This window comes from Somniosus microcephalus, chromosome 4, assembly GCF_052327205.1.
Source record: "Somniosus microcephalus isolate GS21.2 chromosome 4, FLI_Smic_1.0, whole genome shotgun sequence".
Lineage (NCBI taxonomy): Eukaryota > Metazoa > Chordata > Chondrichthyes > Squaliformes > Somniosidae > Somniosus > Somniosus microcephalus.
Window position 1 is genome coordinate 31,165,393 of NC_140990.1, and position 16,503 is coordinate 31,181,895.

At 48.0% G+C, this 16,503-nt stretch overlaps 1 protein-coding gene across 1 annotated transcript in view; it reads left to right on the top strand.

Moving 5' to 3' along the window:
* Positions 1-16,503, top strand: part of LOC147118545 (uncharacterized) — a 48,455-nt gene that overhangs the window by 26,892 nt on the left and 5,060 nt on the right. The gene's annotated exons all lie outside the window — the stretch shown is intronic.

The following is a 16,503-nucleotide window of genomic DNA, read 5'->3' on the forward strand; positions in this document are numbered from 1 at the left end:
GCAACAATTTTGTTCGGGTAATTTGTTGTCAGAGGTATGCTTAAACTTTCTGCACAACTTGCAACACGAGTTGTCAGAGGAATGCTTTAGACTTTTACTCCAAAGTTAACGCACTACTTGCAACTCATACCACGCCTATACTTCCGCGTGTTTCACCCTAACCCCAAGACCGCTTGACTTATCGATTCAAACCTTTTAGTTCTTTGATTCCAAAGGGGGCGGTGGACACGAGACGGTGTTGCCTCGCCCTAACTGTACGTGGTATTTAAAAGTACTCAAGTTTTTGGCTCAGCTTTACTCGCCCGTGCCTCCTGTCTGTGTGAAAAACCTGTTTGTGACGCCAATTGTTGTGGAGTATTTTAAACCAACACTCGACACAAGGTTTTAGATCGATAGTCAAGTTGTCTTTATTGCACCGGTGGGGAAACAGTCTGCTCTGTCTTAGCCAGACCTTTCCAAATTGGTACAGCAAACACTACATTTTTATACATTACAACACATGTCCAGCTCATCCAAAATTCATTCCTGCCACCCGATTGGACCTTGGCCCGCATGCATCTTCACTGATTGGTTGCCTATGCCGAGTTACATTAAAGTACCGCCTTTATTATCGGAAAAGTATATGTCCGTTATCCCCCAAGCTGTTGTTGCACCTCTGACCTTTGTTTATGCCAAATGGGTCTCATCAACATTGTACTTCTGACTCATTGTCCTCCTTTCCTGCCTCTCTAGGCCTCTTTCATTGTTTTACTTTCCTGTCAGACCAGAACTTACATCCTCTCGGCCTCTTATGGTTCCACATTATACAGTTTGCAGTCATCAGTCATTCTAACACGACTGCTTAGGTTATCTCAACTGCCAGTTCAGCAATTTAGAAAAAGCTTACTACTGCAAAAACCTATTAGATTATTGTCTTTATTACATCATTCAGTGAAACTGCCAGCGATGTCAGTTTAACTCTTTCCCCACTGCAGCAGGAATGCCGTATGAGGAGAGATTGGGTCGATTGGGCTTATACTCGCTGGAGTTTAGAAGAATGAGAGGGGATCTCATTGAAACTTATAAAATTCTAACAGGACTAGACAGACTAGATGCAGGAAGGATGTTCCCGATGGCGGGGAGTCCAGAACCAGGGCTCACAGTCTAAGGATAAGGGGTAAGCCATTTAGGACAGAGATGAGGAGGAATTTCTTCACCCAGAGAGTGGTGAACCTGTGGAATTCTCTACCACAGAAGGCAGTGGAGGCCAATTCATTAAATATATTCAAGAAGGAGTTGGATATATTTCTTAAGGCTAAAGGGATATGGAGAGAAGGCAGCGACAGGGTACTGAATTTGGATGATCAGCCATGATCTCATTAAATGGCGGAGCAGGCCCGAGGGGCCGAATGGCCTACTCCTGCTCCTATCTTCTATGTTTCTGTGCCGTATATCTAATGTAATCCAATGTAATCCTATGATCTGGGCTTGGCTATTTGGGGCACAAGATCAAAATCTCCAGATGAGACCAAACTAGGGATTGTGGGGAGCTGTGAAGAGGATTGTAAGTGACTTCAGTGTGAATACACAGGTTAGTAAATGGGGCCGGGAGATGTCAGATTAAATTTAACGCAGAGAATTAGAAGGTGATGCATTTTGGGTGGAAGAAAAAAGTAGGAAATCTACATTAAAAGGAGTAGAGGAGCAGAGAGACTTTGGGGTGTAAGATTCTAGCTAATGCCTTGTCTTGTTAATTAGCAGAATTGAGAGTCTCGTGTCACCAACTTTAATACCTCATTAGGAAATATAAGGTCAGCAGATTTTTTTTGTCCTCTCCCGTACACGAGGTCAGCCCGCTGGATGGAACCTCGGGCGCCCTGAGCTTGATCTCCGGTGTCTCCAGTCCCGACTGCCCCCTTACATCAGGATCCCCTCACTTTTATACCTTGCCTTCTCTGCTGGGTTTTGGCAGGAATCAAGGAAAAAACAGCTGGAAGTTCTGTAATCTGTGATTTACAAGGACACTTTCCCTGGTTCCCAGCAGTTACTTTTCTTCAGTAATGTTCTCATTATCCCTAAACTATTATCCCTGCTGTTAATTTTGTTATTTCTTATAGTTTCACAATTATAGGTATAAACATCACACATTATAATCTAAACTATTCTATTACTCACTCTGCTTTAAGCTAATATTGTGGTTAATAACAGACACACCCTGTTCTTTCCCCTGATCTGATTACAGATTCCAACCAGTCGATTCAGTGAATGGAATGTCCTATCAGTGTTGCCATGGCGACCTGTCTGCAGTGAAACACCTGTTTGAATTTCTAACTCAGACTAAACTTCTCTTTCCCATAATACACATTATATCAGGCATTTTATGACAATGAATTTTAGCCTTGTTATGTTAATATCTCTAAAAACTACAAGAAAGAAAGACTTGCATTTATATAGCACCTTTCACCACCTCAGGACGTCGCAATGTGCTTTACAGCCAATGAAGTACTTTTGAAGTGTAGTCACTGACAGTGCTGTATTGTAGGAAACAAGCGGCTCAGATACACCAACCTTTAAAAGTGGGAGGACAAGTTGATAAAGTAGTTTGAAAAGCACGAGGGATCCTCGGTTTTATAAATAGGGGTGTAGAGTACAAAAGGGCAGAGGTCATGTAAACCTGTACAAATCATTGGTGAGGCTGCAGTTAGAATATTGGGTCAAGTTTTGGGGCATCTTAGACCAGGAAGGATGTCAAGGCCGTGGAGAAGGTGCAGAGAGATTCACTGAGATGACACCAGGGAAGAGAGCCTTTAGTTATCAGGAGAGATTAGAGAAACATAGAAGATAGGAGCCATTCGGCCCCTCGAGCCCGCGCCGCCATTTAATGCGATCATGGCTGATCATCCAAACTTAGTACCCTGTCCCTGCCTTCTCCCCATATCCCTTGATCCCTTTAGCCTCAAGAAATGTATCCAACTCCTTCTTGAATATATTTAATGAATTGGCCTCAACTGCCTTCTGTGGTAGAGAATTCCACAGGTTCACCGCTCTCTGGGTGAAGAAATTCCTCCTCATCTGTCCTAAATGGCATACCCCTTATCCTTAGAATGTGACCCCTGGTTCTGGACTCCCCGACCATTGGGAACATCCTTCCTGCATCTAGTCTGTCTAGTCCTGTTCGAATTCTTCTAAACTCTATAGAAACTGGGGCTCTTTTCATTCGAACAAAGGGTAATTGGAGATCTGAGGGGGGTGTTCAGAATTTGATCAGGTAAATGAGGGGAAACTATTTCCACCAGTCGGTGAGTCAGGAACTAGAGGGCATCAAATTCAAATCATCACCAAAAGGCTCCGACCCAGGGATGAACTATCGAGCACACCGTACAAAAATGTTCAGGACACTCACTGTCCCTTCGGATCTGTGTCCGGGGAGAAACTGATGGGTTTCTCTTATCTTTGGGTTAAATATTCTCATCGAGCTGATGGATGTCAGTGCTGGGGAATGGGGTGTTCTGAGCACTGAGTGTCTGCCTGAAGCACTCTCCAGTCAGGTACAGCATGGGTTAGATACAGAGCAAAGCTCCCTCTACACTGTCCCATCAAACACTCCCAGGCAGGTACCTGGATATGTTACTGATACCTAGGAGTGTTTGATGGGACAGTGTAGAGGGTGCTTTACTCTGTATCTAACCCGTGCTGTACCTGCCCTGGGAGTGTTTGATGGGACAGTGTAGAGGGAGCTTTACTCTGTATCTAACCCGTGCTGTACCTGCCCTGGCAGTGTTTGATGGGACAGTGTAGAGGGAGCTTTACTCTGTATCTAACCCGTGCTGTACCTGCCCTGGGAGTGTTTGATGGGACAGTGTAGAGGGAGCTTTACTCTGTATCTAACCCGTGCTGTACCTGACTGGAGAGTGTTTGATGGGACAGTGTAGAGGGAGCTTTACTCTGTATCTAACCCGTGCTGTACCTGCCCTGGGAGTGTTTGATGGGACAGTGTAGAGGGAGCTTTACTCTGTATCTAACCCGTGCTGTACCTGACTGGAGAGTGTTTGATGGGACAGTGTAGAGGGAGCTTTACTCTGTATCTAACCCGTGCTGCACCTGCCCTGGGAGTGTTTGATGGGACAGTGTAGAGGGAGCTTTACTCTGTATCTTACCCATGCTATACCTTTTTTTTAATTAGTTCGTGGGATGTGGGCATTGCTGGCAAGGCCAGCATTTATTGCCCCTTCCCTAATTGCCTTCTTGAACCGCTGCAGTCCGTGTGGTGAAGGGACTCCCACAGTGCTGTTAGGTAGGGAGTTCCAGGATTTTGACCCAGCGACAATGAAGGAACAGCGATATACTTCTAAAGCAGGATGGTGTGTGACTTGGAGAGGAACTTGGAGGTGGAATTTGGAGTGTTCCCATGTGCCTGCTGCCCTTGTCCTTCTAGGTGGAAGAGGTCGTGGGTTTGGGAACATAACATAAGAAATAGGAGCAGGAGTAGGCCAATCGGCCCCTCGAGCCTGCTCCACCATTCAATAAGATCATGGCTGATCTGATCCTAACCTCAAATCTTCTATCACTCTCCATCCCACCCGAACCCATGTGATCTCCCGGGAGAGGCGAAAAACCAGATTAAAAAACCCAGTGGCCAATTTGGGAGAAAAAATCTGGGAAATTCCTCTCCGACCCATCTAGGCAATCGAAACTCGCCCAGGAGATCACTCTGTCCCTATATTTTCTACATTACTTACCTTCTGTAAAGACAATCTCCACCCCAGCCAGGAACAGGAATAAAACCATCTCCTGAAATCTAACACAGAATTAGAACACAAGAAGTAGGAGCAGGATCAGGCTACACGGCCCCTGGGCCCGCTCCACTACCCACAGGGCCATGACCGATCCGAACCTAGACTCATGTCCAATTTCCTGCCCGCTCCCCGTAACCCTTAATTCCCTTTACTTCTAGGAAACGAACTATTTCTGTTTTAAATTTATTTAATGATGTAGCTTCCACAGCTTTCTGGGGCAGCAAATTCCACAGACCTACTACCCTCTGAGTGAAGAAGTTTCTCCTCATCTCAGTTTTGAAAGAGCAGCCCCTTATTTTAAGATTATGCCCCCTAGTTCTAGTTTCAGCCATCATTGGGAACATCCTCACCGCATCCACCCGATCAAGCCCCTTCACAATCTTATATGTTTCAATAAGATCGCCTCTCATTCTTCTGAACTCCAATGAGTAGAGTCCCAATCTACTCAACCTCTCCTCATATGACCACCCCCTCATCCCCGGGATTAACCGAGTGAACCTTCTTTGTACTGACTCGAGAGCAAGTATGTCTTTTCTTAAGTATGGACACCAAAACTGTATGCAGTATTCCAGGTGCGGTCTCACCAATACCTTGTACAACTGCAGCAATACCCCCCTGTTTTTATATTCTATCCCCCTAGCAATAAAAGCCAACATTCCATTGGCCTTCTTGATCACTTGCTGCACCTGCATACTAACTTTTTGAGTTTCGTGCACGAGGACCCCCAGATCCCTTTGTACTACAGTACTTTCCAGTTTCTTGCCATTAAGATAATAACTTGCTCTATGATTTTTCCTGCCAAAGTGCATCACCTCACACTTTCCAGTATTGTATTCCATCTGCCAAATCTCTGCCCACTTACTTAGCCTGTCTATGTCCCTTTGCAGGTTTTTTATGTCCTCCTCACTCACTACTTTCCCTCCCATCTTTGTATCATCTGCAAACTTTGATATGTTACACTCGGTCCCCTCCTCCAGATCGTTAATATGGATTGTAAAGAGTTGGGGACCCAGCACTGACCCCTGCGGAACACCACTAGTTACTGATTGCCAGTCTGAGAATGAACCATTTACCCCAACTCTCTGCTTTCTGTTAGAGAGCCAATCCTCCACCCATGCCAGAATATTACCCCCAATCCCGTGATTTTTTATCTTGAGCAATAATCTTTTGTGTGGCACCTTGTCAAATGCCTTTTGGAAGTCTAAATACACTACGTCCACTGGTTCCCCTTTATCCACCCTGTATGTTACTTCCTCAAAGAACTCAAGCAAATTTGTCAAACATGACTTCCCCTTCATGAAACCATGCTGAGTTTGTCCTATTAAATTATGTTTATCCAAATGTCCCGTTACTGTCTCCTTAATAATGGACTCTAACATTTTACCAACCACAGATGTTAGGCTAACAGATCTATAGTTTCCAGCCTTCTGCCTACTACCCTTTTTAAATAAGGGTGTTACATTAGCAGTTTTCCAATCTGCCGGGACCTTTGCTGAGTCCAGGGAGTTTTGGAAAATTATTACCAATGCATCCACAATCCCTACTGCCACTTCCCTCAAGACCCTAGGATGTAAGCCATCAGGTCCAGGGGATTTATCCGCCTTGAGTCCCATTATTTTACTAAGTACCACTTGGGAGGTGCTGCCAAAGAAGCCTAGGTGAGTTGCTGCAGTGCATCTTGTAGATGGTACACACTGCAGCCACGGTACGCCAGTGGTGGAGGGAGTGAATGCTTAAGGTGGTGGATTGGGTACCAATCAAACAGGCTGCTTTGTCCTGGGTGGTGACGAGCTTCTTGAGTGTTGTTGGAGCTGCACTCAACCAGGCAAGTGGAGAGTATTCCATCACACTCCTTGTGCCTTGCAGATGGTGGAAAGGCTTTGGGGAGTCAGGAGGTGAGACACTCGCCGCAGAATACCCAGCCTCTGACCTGCTCTTGTTGCCACAGTATATATGTAGCTGGTCCAGTTAAGTTTCTGGTCAATGGTGACCCCCCAGGGTGTTGATGTTGGAGGATTCGGCGATGGTAATGCCATTGAATGTCAAGGGGCGGTGGTTAGACTCTCGCTTGTTGGAGATAGTCATTGCCTGGCACTTGTGTGGCGCGAATGTTACCTGCCACTTATTAGCCCAAGCCTGAATGTCGTCCAGGTCTTGTTGCATGCGGGCATGGACTGCTTCATTACCTGAGGAGTTGTGAATGGCCCTGAACACTGTGCAGTCATCAGCGAACATCCACATTTTTGACCTTATGTTAGAGGGAAGGTCATTGATGAAGCAACTGAAGATGGTTGGGCCTAGGACACTGCCCTGAGGAACTCCAGCAGCGATGTCCTGGGGCTGTGACGATTGACCACCAACCACCACAACCATCTTCCTTTGTGCCAGGTATGACTTCTGCCCTGGGAGTGTTTGATGGGACAGTGTAGAGGGAGCTTTACTCTGTATCTAACCCGTGCTGTACCTGCCCTGGGAGTGTTTGATGGACAGTGTAGAGGGAGCTTTACTCTGTATCTAACCCATGCTGTACCTGCCCTGGGAGTGTTTGATGGGACAGTGTAGAGGGAGCTTTACTCTGTATCTAACCCATGCTGTACCTGCCCTGGGAGTGTTTGATGGGACAGTGTAGAGGGAGCTTTACTCTGTATCTAACCCGTGCTGCACCTGTCCTGGGAGTGTTTGATGGGACAGTGTAGCGGGAGCTTTACTCTGTATCTAACCCGTGTTGTACCTGCCCTGGGAGTGTTTGATGGGACAGTGTAGAGGGAGCTTTACTCTGTATCTAACCCGTGCTGTACCTGCCCTGGGAGTGTTTGATGGGACAGTGTAGAGGGAGCTTTACTCTGTATCTAACCCATGCTGCACCTGTCCTGGGAGTGTTTGATGGGACAGTGTAGCGGGAGCTTTACTCTGTATCTAACCTGTGCTGTACCTGCCCTGGGAGTGTTTGATGGGATAGTGTAGAGGGAGCTTTACTCCGTATCTCACCCATGTTGTACCTGCCCTGGGAGTGTTTGATGGGACGGTATAGAGGGAGCTTTACTCCGTATCTCGCCCATGTTGTACCTGTCCTGGGACTGTTTGATGGGACAGTGAAGAGGGAGCTTTACTCTGTATCTAACCCATGCTGTACCTGCCCTTGGAGTGTTTGATGGGACAGTGTAGAGGGAGCTTTACTCTGTATCTAACCCGTGCTGTAGCTGCCCTGGGAGTGTTTGATGGGACAGTGAAGAGGGAGCTTTACTCTGTATCTAACCCATGCTGTACCTGCCCTGGGAGTGTTTGATGGGACAGTATAGAGGGAGCTTTACTCTGTATCTAACCCGTGCTGTACCAGGCTAGGAGAAGCACTTTGGCAGGTATGGGGAGCTGCGCCTTGTCCATGAGAGTAACTGTAGGTATCAGACCTGAAATAATCGAGAGTAATGATCGGGCGTCAGCTGTGGCTCAGTGGGCAGCACACTCGCCTCTGAGTCATGAAGGTTGTGGGTTCAAGTCCCACTCCAGGGACTTGAGCACATAAAGCGAGGCTGACGCTCCAATGCAGTGCTGAGGGAGTGCGGCACTGTCGGAGGTGCCGTCTTTTGGATGAGTTTTTGAACTGAGGCCCCATCAGCCCTCAACCAACGTCACTAAAACAGATTGTCTGGCCATTATCACATTGCTGTTCATGGCAGCTTGCTGTGCGCAAATTGGCTGCTCCATTTCCTACAACAGTGAATGTTCTTCAAATGTACTTTGATGTTGTTGTACTTCATTGGCTGTAAAGCACTTTGGGCCGTCCTGAGGTCGAGTGAGGTGCTACATAAATACAAGTCTTTAATTAACAAAGGAGAAATGGCCCAAAAAAGGAACAGTTGGTAACAGGACAACAATTAGTCTCCTCTCATTGTGAGAAATCAAGAAACAGGCTGGGGTTGTTTTCCTTGGAGCAAAGAAGGCTGAGGGGGGACCTGATTGAGGTGTACAAAATGATGAGGGGCATAGATAGGGTAGATAAAGAGGAACTTTTCCCCTTAGTAGGGGGGTCAATAACAAGGGGGCATAGATTCAGGGGAAGGGGCAGGAGGTTTAGAGGGGATTTGAGGTGGAACTTTTTCACCCAGAGGGTGGTTGGAATGTGGAACTCACTGCCTGAAAGGGTGGTAGAGGCAGGAACCCTCACAACATTCAAGAAGCATTTGGATGAGCACTTGAAATGCCACTGCATACAAGGCTACGGACCAAATGCTGGAAAATGGGATTAGACTGGACAGGGCTTGATGGACGGCGCAGACACGATGGGCCGAAGGGCCTCTTTCTGTGCTGTATGACTCTATGACACTGTGGGGTCGATTTTAACTCAGCCGTGAGGTGGGATTTGAGGTGTGTGGGGGGTTAAAATCGCAAAACCTGGGGGTCGGGACCCCCCCCCCCCCCCCCCCCGGCCTGGTTCCCGACCCCGAGCCATTTTAACCCAGGCGTGTCTGATGGTCCCGAATCAGTCCCGCCTCCAACAGGCGGGACTGGTCTTTAAGGCCCTTAATCAGCAATAATTGGCCTTTATAATCCCATTTCAACAGGCCCTTGCATTTTTAACCCTTTTCCCACGTAAAACGTGCCTGGTGGGGATCACGCCTGTGAAACCTGGCGTGAGCACTATTGGCTTGCTGACTATTAGCTGCAGGTCAACCATTAAAGAGATTTGATCAGTCATCATTTGCAGGTGGCAGGACTTTGTTGTTTCAGGCCTGGGGCAACTTTTACCAGGCTTAACCACACCTGTGGAAGGTTGGAGCCTCACACACATCTCCAGTGTGACCTCCTGGGAAACCCCGCTCGCCACCTTCACTCAGCGCTTCCTCAGCGGAGGCATATACCAGAAGCATGGGAGCCATTTATTTCCTTTCCTTCCGGGCATTAGGTGAGCTCGAACACCAGTCACGGCACCAGCAGAACCAGGAACAACAGCAGCAGCAACAGGAGCGCCAGGCTGCTGCTCACCCACCTGAAGCTGCACAGGCCAGAAGGGGCCAGCGCTTGGAAGTGGCTTGAGAGCACCTTGCTGCACATCAGGGGGCCATGGGGACCCGTATCTGCACTGGCAGTCCTACTCAGAAGGACTTCCATGAAGGTCTGGTTTCTCTGTCCAATAGATGCCCATCGCTCCTCAAGAGATGTTATTCTATTATGAACACGCACCATGTTTTCCATACCCTGGCGACTTATCTCCTCCATGGAGGTTGCCATCCTTTCCATGGTGATGCGTTCATGCGCCAATGACTCCACCAAGGCTCTGCTCATGTTTGCTATGGACTTCTCCATTCATTCCACACTCGCAGCGACCCTGGAGACAAAACCTGCCAGAGACTCCTGCATCTGTTCCTGGAGTTCCAGCCCCGCTGATCTTATGGATGGACCCAGACAACAGGGTCGACATGCAGCTGAGCTGGCAGAGTCCTGCGCCCTCTGACTAGCATTCTCCACTGCTGTCCCTGTCTCCACAATCTGCTGATGCTCACTTGAGCTGTGATACACCAGGTGACAACACTACTCTATGTCCCGAAGGTCCCACCGAGGCGTGTCTGCGCTGGTGCTGGGTGCGCTGCATTCTGCTGATGCTGTGCCCTCAGAGATTGCAGCTTCCTCTGAGGAGTCTGGATGCTCAGGCTGTTCCTCCTGGCTAGTGGGGATGGCTGCTTGCGATGGCCCTGTGGGGGAGTAAAGGAAAGAGTCAGAGATGTGATGTCAAGGTTACATGTACATTGCATATTGCAGATGATCAGAAGTCCATCTGTTAGAGCTTCAGAATCATTATCAGGGACTCATGCAATGTCAATGAGAGAGATGGAAAACTATTCTGTCACCAGCTTGCTGTGATGCACCCGTCTGTCCGTCCCCAACTTGTGCATCTTCCTCCACTCCTATGATCTCCAGGACCGCCTCCTCCCAGGGGGTGAGCTGGGCTACTGAGGGTGGCCCTCCTCCTGTCCTGGCTCTCGCTCTCCTGTTGTGAGCTCTCTTTTCCTGCAAAGAGGGAGACAAGTGGAGTTTGAGTGAGAATGAAGGAGTGAGTGTAGAGATTCCATAGCATAGATACTTAGAAGGAGACAAAGATGGAGTGAGGTTGCAAGACCAAGGGCCCTCCCTGTGTGTTGTCAGTTGTTTTCATAGCATCAGAGTGATAGGGAGTGTGAGGGCTGCATAGCCGAATAGTGATGTGAATGTGACCATAGAGAGACAGGGAATGGATAAGGGTACATGGATGTCAGTGTCAAGTGGGTTGTGGAGGAAGAGATTGCTAAAGCTGAGTGCTGGTGAGGAAAGGCAATGGGGTTCAGATTGAGGGTGATGGCAAAGTCATGCTCACTTTTCCAGTGCGGAGAAGGTCATGAAATCTCTTCCTGCACTGAATCCAGGTTCTGCGGGGTACTGATAATGAGTTGACCTCCTCTGCCACCTGGATCCACACAGCCCTGGTCTGCTGGGGAGGCTTCTTCCTCCCTAAAGAAGGGAAGGGCACCTCTTTATGAGCTCCTGCTCCCTCAACTAAAGTTTGCAGGGCCCCATCATCAAACCTGGGAGCCGACCTAGGTCTCTCGCTGGTCATTCTGCCTCCAGGTCCCTCCAGCATGAACGGGCAGAAGGTTGGCCGTCTGCAGAAGAAGCAAGGCTTGCTGTGGACCTTAAATGCAGCAGCAATAAAGACGTCATCGGAGGGGACTTTCAGTCATGAAAAATCCCTTTGCAAAGGCTTCCCACATGTTGGAAATCAATTGGCCGATTGAGTTAAAATTGCATCAATCTCCCACATCCATTTAGATTCGTGTGGGAAACACGAAATTCGTTAACACGACACCATCCCACACCTGAGCTAAAATCACCCACATAGAGTCCAAAAGCAAGGAAGTTATGATGAACCTTCATAAAACACTGGTTCGGCCTCCACTGGAGTATTGTGTCCAATTCTGGGCACCGCACTTTAGGAAGGATGTGAAGGCCTTAGAGATGGTGCAGAAAAGATTTACAAGAATGGTTCCAGGGATAGGGGATGAGGGACTTCAGTTACGTGGATAGACTCGAGAAGCTGGGGTGGTTCTCCTTAGAGCAGAGAAGGTTGAAAGGAGAACTGATAGAGGTGTTCAAAATCATGAGGGGTCTGGACAGAGTAGATAGTTCATAGAGTTCATAGAAGATAGGAGCAGGAGTGGGCCATTCGGCCCCTCGAGCCTGCTCCGCCATTCAATGAGATCATGGCTGATCATCCAAATTCAGTACCCTGTCCCTGCCTTCTCCCCATATCCCCTGATCCCTTTAGCCTTAAGAAATATATCTAACTCCTTCTTGAATATATTTAATGAATTGGCCTCTACTGCCTTCTGTGGTAGAGAATTCCACAGGTTCACCACTCTCTGGGTGAAGAAATTCCTCCTCATTTCTGTCCTAAATGGCCTACCCCTTATCCTTAGACTATGGCCCCTGGGTCTGGACTCCCCGGCCATCGGGAACATCCTTCCTGCATCTAGTCTGTCTAGTCCTGTCAGAATTTTATAAGTTTCAATGCGATCCCCTCTCATTCTTCTAAACTCTAGCGCGTATAAGCCCAATCGACTCAATCTCTCCTCATACATTATTCCTGCCATTCCAGGTAACAGTCTGGTGAATCTTCGCTGCACTCCCTCCATGCTTTCTGTCCACCAACCAGTTCTCTATCCAAATTAATACCTTGCCCCCAATCCCATGTGCCTTAATTTTGCACGCTAACCTCTTATGCGGGACCTTATCGAAAGCCTTCTGAAAGTCCAAATACACCACATCCACTGGTTCTCGCTTATCTATTGTACCACTTACATCCTCAAAAAATTCCAGCAGATTAGTCAAGCACGATTTACCTTTTGTAAATCCATGTTGACTTTGTCCGATCCTGTCACTGTTTTCCAAGCGCTCTGCTATTACATCTTTTATAATAGAGAGAAACTGTTCCCATTGGCGGAAGGGTCGAGAACCAGAGGACACAGATTTAAGGTGATTGACAGAAGAACCAAAGGCGACATGAGGAAAAACTTTTTTATGCAGCGAGTGGTTAGGATCTGGAATGCGCTGCCTGAAAGGGTGGTGGAGGCAGATTCAATCACGGCTTTCAAAAGGGAATTGGATGAGTACCTGAAGGGAAAAGAATTAAAGTGTTACGGGGAAAGGGCGGGGAGTGGGACTAGCTGAAGTGATCTTGCAGAGAGCCGGGACGGGCCGAATGGCCTCCTTCTGTGCTGTAACCATTCTATGATTCTATAAAATATTAGAAAGTTTGTTCCACAGAAGCACGGGGTTTATCTGCTTTTATTGATGAATTTAAAAAGTCTCTATTAAAACCTGAGCCAGTGTGTTGTGAGACAAAGAGCCTTGTGTCCAATAAGGGGAATAAAGGCCCACAGCCTCCCCCGGCCCCGGGCCCTGAACAAGGGACTGGAGAAACTCGCTGCCCTGCGGATCAGACAATCAGCCAGCGCTAGTCCTGCCCCTCGGGCTCCCCGATTGGTTGGAGGACACGCTGCCGGCTCGCTCCCTATTGGTCGGAATCTCCCGTCAATCAGGCCGTGGGCCCGGGTCACGTGTCCCCAATGAGATCACGTGATCGTCCAACTGACGCCGCTCGGTCCGGGGCCTCGCGGACTCTCAGGTTTTTCTATTTCTCTTTTTATTCTCTCCCGATCCACCCCTCCCCCCACCCCGCGCGATTCTCCACCCAATCGGAGTGGAGAAAACTCACTTTGCGTCACCGATCGCGACTCTGGAACCGACACCAAGGCCTTTCCCCGGAATGCCCCGCGGCAACTCCGACAAGATCCGAGTGCGCAGACGCAGCTCCGAGTGGGGGAGGGGGTTGATCTCCTCTGGGCATGCGCGGTTATTACCCTTGGTGACCGGGAGGGGTCGCTGTGCCGGACTCGGCCCAAACCGTCGCTCCGTGTGCGCATGCGCGGACTCTGGGCTGACCCCTATTTTGAAAAAATGTAAGAAGTCACACAACACCAGGTTATATAACCTGGTGTTGTGTGACTTCTTACATTTGTCCACCCCAGTCCAACACTGGCATCTCCACACTATTTTGAATAGAAATCCAAAATCTCTACTAGACATGTTAAACTACTAGTTATTTAATCCGGGCTGCAGCTGCTGAAAGGTTGACTGTACTGAGGTTTGTGGCCAGAACTGGCAGACGTGTTGTTCTGAAGTCTGATGTCATAGAAACATAGAAGATAGGAGCAGGAGTAGGCCATTCGGCCCCTCGAGCCTGCTCCGCCATTCAATGAGTTCATGGCTGATCATCCAAATTCAGTACCCTGTCCCTGCCTTCTCCCCATATCCCCTGATCCCTTTAGCCTTAAGAAATATATCCAACTCCTTCTTGAATATATTTAATGAATTGGCCTCCACCGCCTTCTGTGGTAGAGAATTCCATAAGTTCACCACTCTCTGGGTGAAGAAATTCCTCCTCATCTCTGTCCTAAATGGCTTACCCCTTATCCTTAGACTGTGACCCCTGGTTCTGGACTCCCCCGCCATCGGGAACATCCTTCCTGCATCAAGTCTGTCTAGTCCTGTTAGAATTTTATAAGTTTCAATGAGATCCCCTCTCATTCTTTTAAACTCCAGCGAGTATAAGCCCAATCGACCCAATCTCTCCTCATACTTCATTCCTGCCATCCCAGGTATCAGTCTGGTGAATCTTCGCTGCACCCCCTCCATGGCAAGAACATCCTTCCTCAGATAAGGCGACCAAAACTGCACACAATACTCAAGGTGCAGTCTCACCAAGGCCCTGCACAACTGCAGCAAGACATCCTTGTTTCTGTACTTGAACCCTCTCGCTATGAAGGCCAACATACCATTTGCCTTCTTAACTGCCTGCTGCACCTGCATGCTTACCTTCAGCGACTGGTGCACAAGGACACCCAGGTCTCGTTGCACTTCCCCTTCTCCTAATCTATTGCCGTTCAGATAATCTGCCTTCCTGTTTTTGCCACCAAAGTGGATAACCTCGCATTTATCCACATTATACTGCAACTGCCATGCTTCTGCCCAATCACCCAACCTGTCCAAATCATACTGGAGTTTCTCGGCATCCTCCTCACAGCACACACGCCCACCCAGCTTTGTGTCATCTGCAAACTTAGAGATATTACATCTGGTTCCCTCGTCTAGATCATTTATATATATTGTGAATAGCTGGGGTCCTAGGACCGATCCCACTAGTCACTGTCTGCCACTCGGAAAAAGACCCGTTTATTCCAACTCTTTGCTTCCTGTCTGCCAACCAGTTCTCTATCCAAGTCAGTACCTTGCCCCCAATCCCTTGTGCCTTAACTTTACATGCTAATCTCTTATGCGGGACCTTATCAAAAGCCTTTTGAAAGTCCAAATACACCACATCCGCTGGTTCTCCCTTATCTATTCTACCAGTTACATCCTCAAAAAATTCCAGTAGATTAGTCAAGCACGATTTACCTTTTGTAAATCCATATTGACTTTGTCTGATCCTGTCACTGTTTTCCAAGTGCTCTGCTATTACATCTTTTATAATGGACTCTAGCATTTTCCCCACTACCAATGTCAGGCTTACCGGTCCATAATTCCCTGTTTTCTCTCTACCACCTGACAGACCCGCCATCCCAGGAATTGATCTCGTTGAACCTTTGTTGCACTCCCTCTATGGCAAGTGTATCCTTCCTTAGGTAAGGAGACCAAAATTGTAGACAGTGCTCCAGCTGTGGTCTCACCAAGGCCCAATATAATTGGAGTAAGACATCTTTAGTCCTGTACTCAAATCCTCTTGTAATGTCAATCAAGCATCAGCTAGAAGAGGTCGCTGGTCAGACCAGTGAAGAAAGAAAGACTTGCATTTATATAGTGCCTTTCACCACCACCGGACGACCCAAAGCGCTTTACAGCCAATGAAGTACTTTTGAAGTGTAGTCACTGTTGTAATGTAGGAAACACAGCAATTAGCGCACAGCAAGCTCCCACAAACAGCAATGTGATAATGACCAGATAATCTATCTTTTTATGTTGATTGAGAGATAAACATTGGCTAGGAGACTGGGGATAACTGCCCTGGTCTTTCCCACATTACAACAGTGACTACTTCATTGTAGTACTTCATTGGCTGCAAAGCATTTCAAGACATCTGGTGGTCATGAAAGCACTATATAAATGCAAGTCTTTCTTTCTTGAAATAATGCCATGGGATCTTTTACATCCACCTGAGAGAGCAGACGAGGCCTCAGTTTAACGTCTCATCCGAAAGACGGCACCTCCGACAGTGCCGCACTCCCTCAGCACTGCACTGGAGCGTCAGCCTAGATTTTGGTGTTCAAGTCTCTGGAGTGGGACTTGAACCCACAACCTTATGCCTCAGAGGCGAGAGTGCTACCAACTGAGCCACTGGCTGACACTAAAGAACAAGCAGTTCTGACGAAGGGTCATTGACCTGAAACGTTAACTCTGTTTCTCTCTCCACAGATGCTGCCTGACCTGCTGAGTATTTCCAGCAGTTTCTGTTTTTATTAAAGAAACGAGGGAGTGATTGCTGACAGGAAGAATGTTGGGTCGTCCTGCGCATGCGCACCTCCCTGACGGCTGAGGCGAAACACCGACTCGCCCCCACCTGAGCTGCGCACAAGTACCAGATGTTGCGGCTTCGCATGCGCGCCCGATGTTCCAACCGCGGGGTTTTGTGCGCTGAGCATGC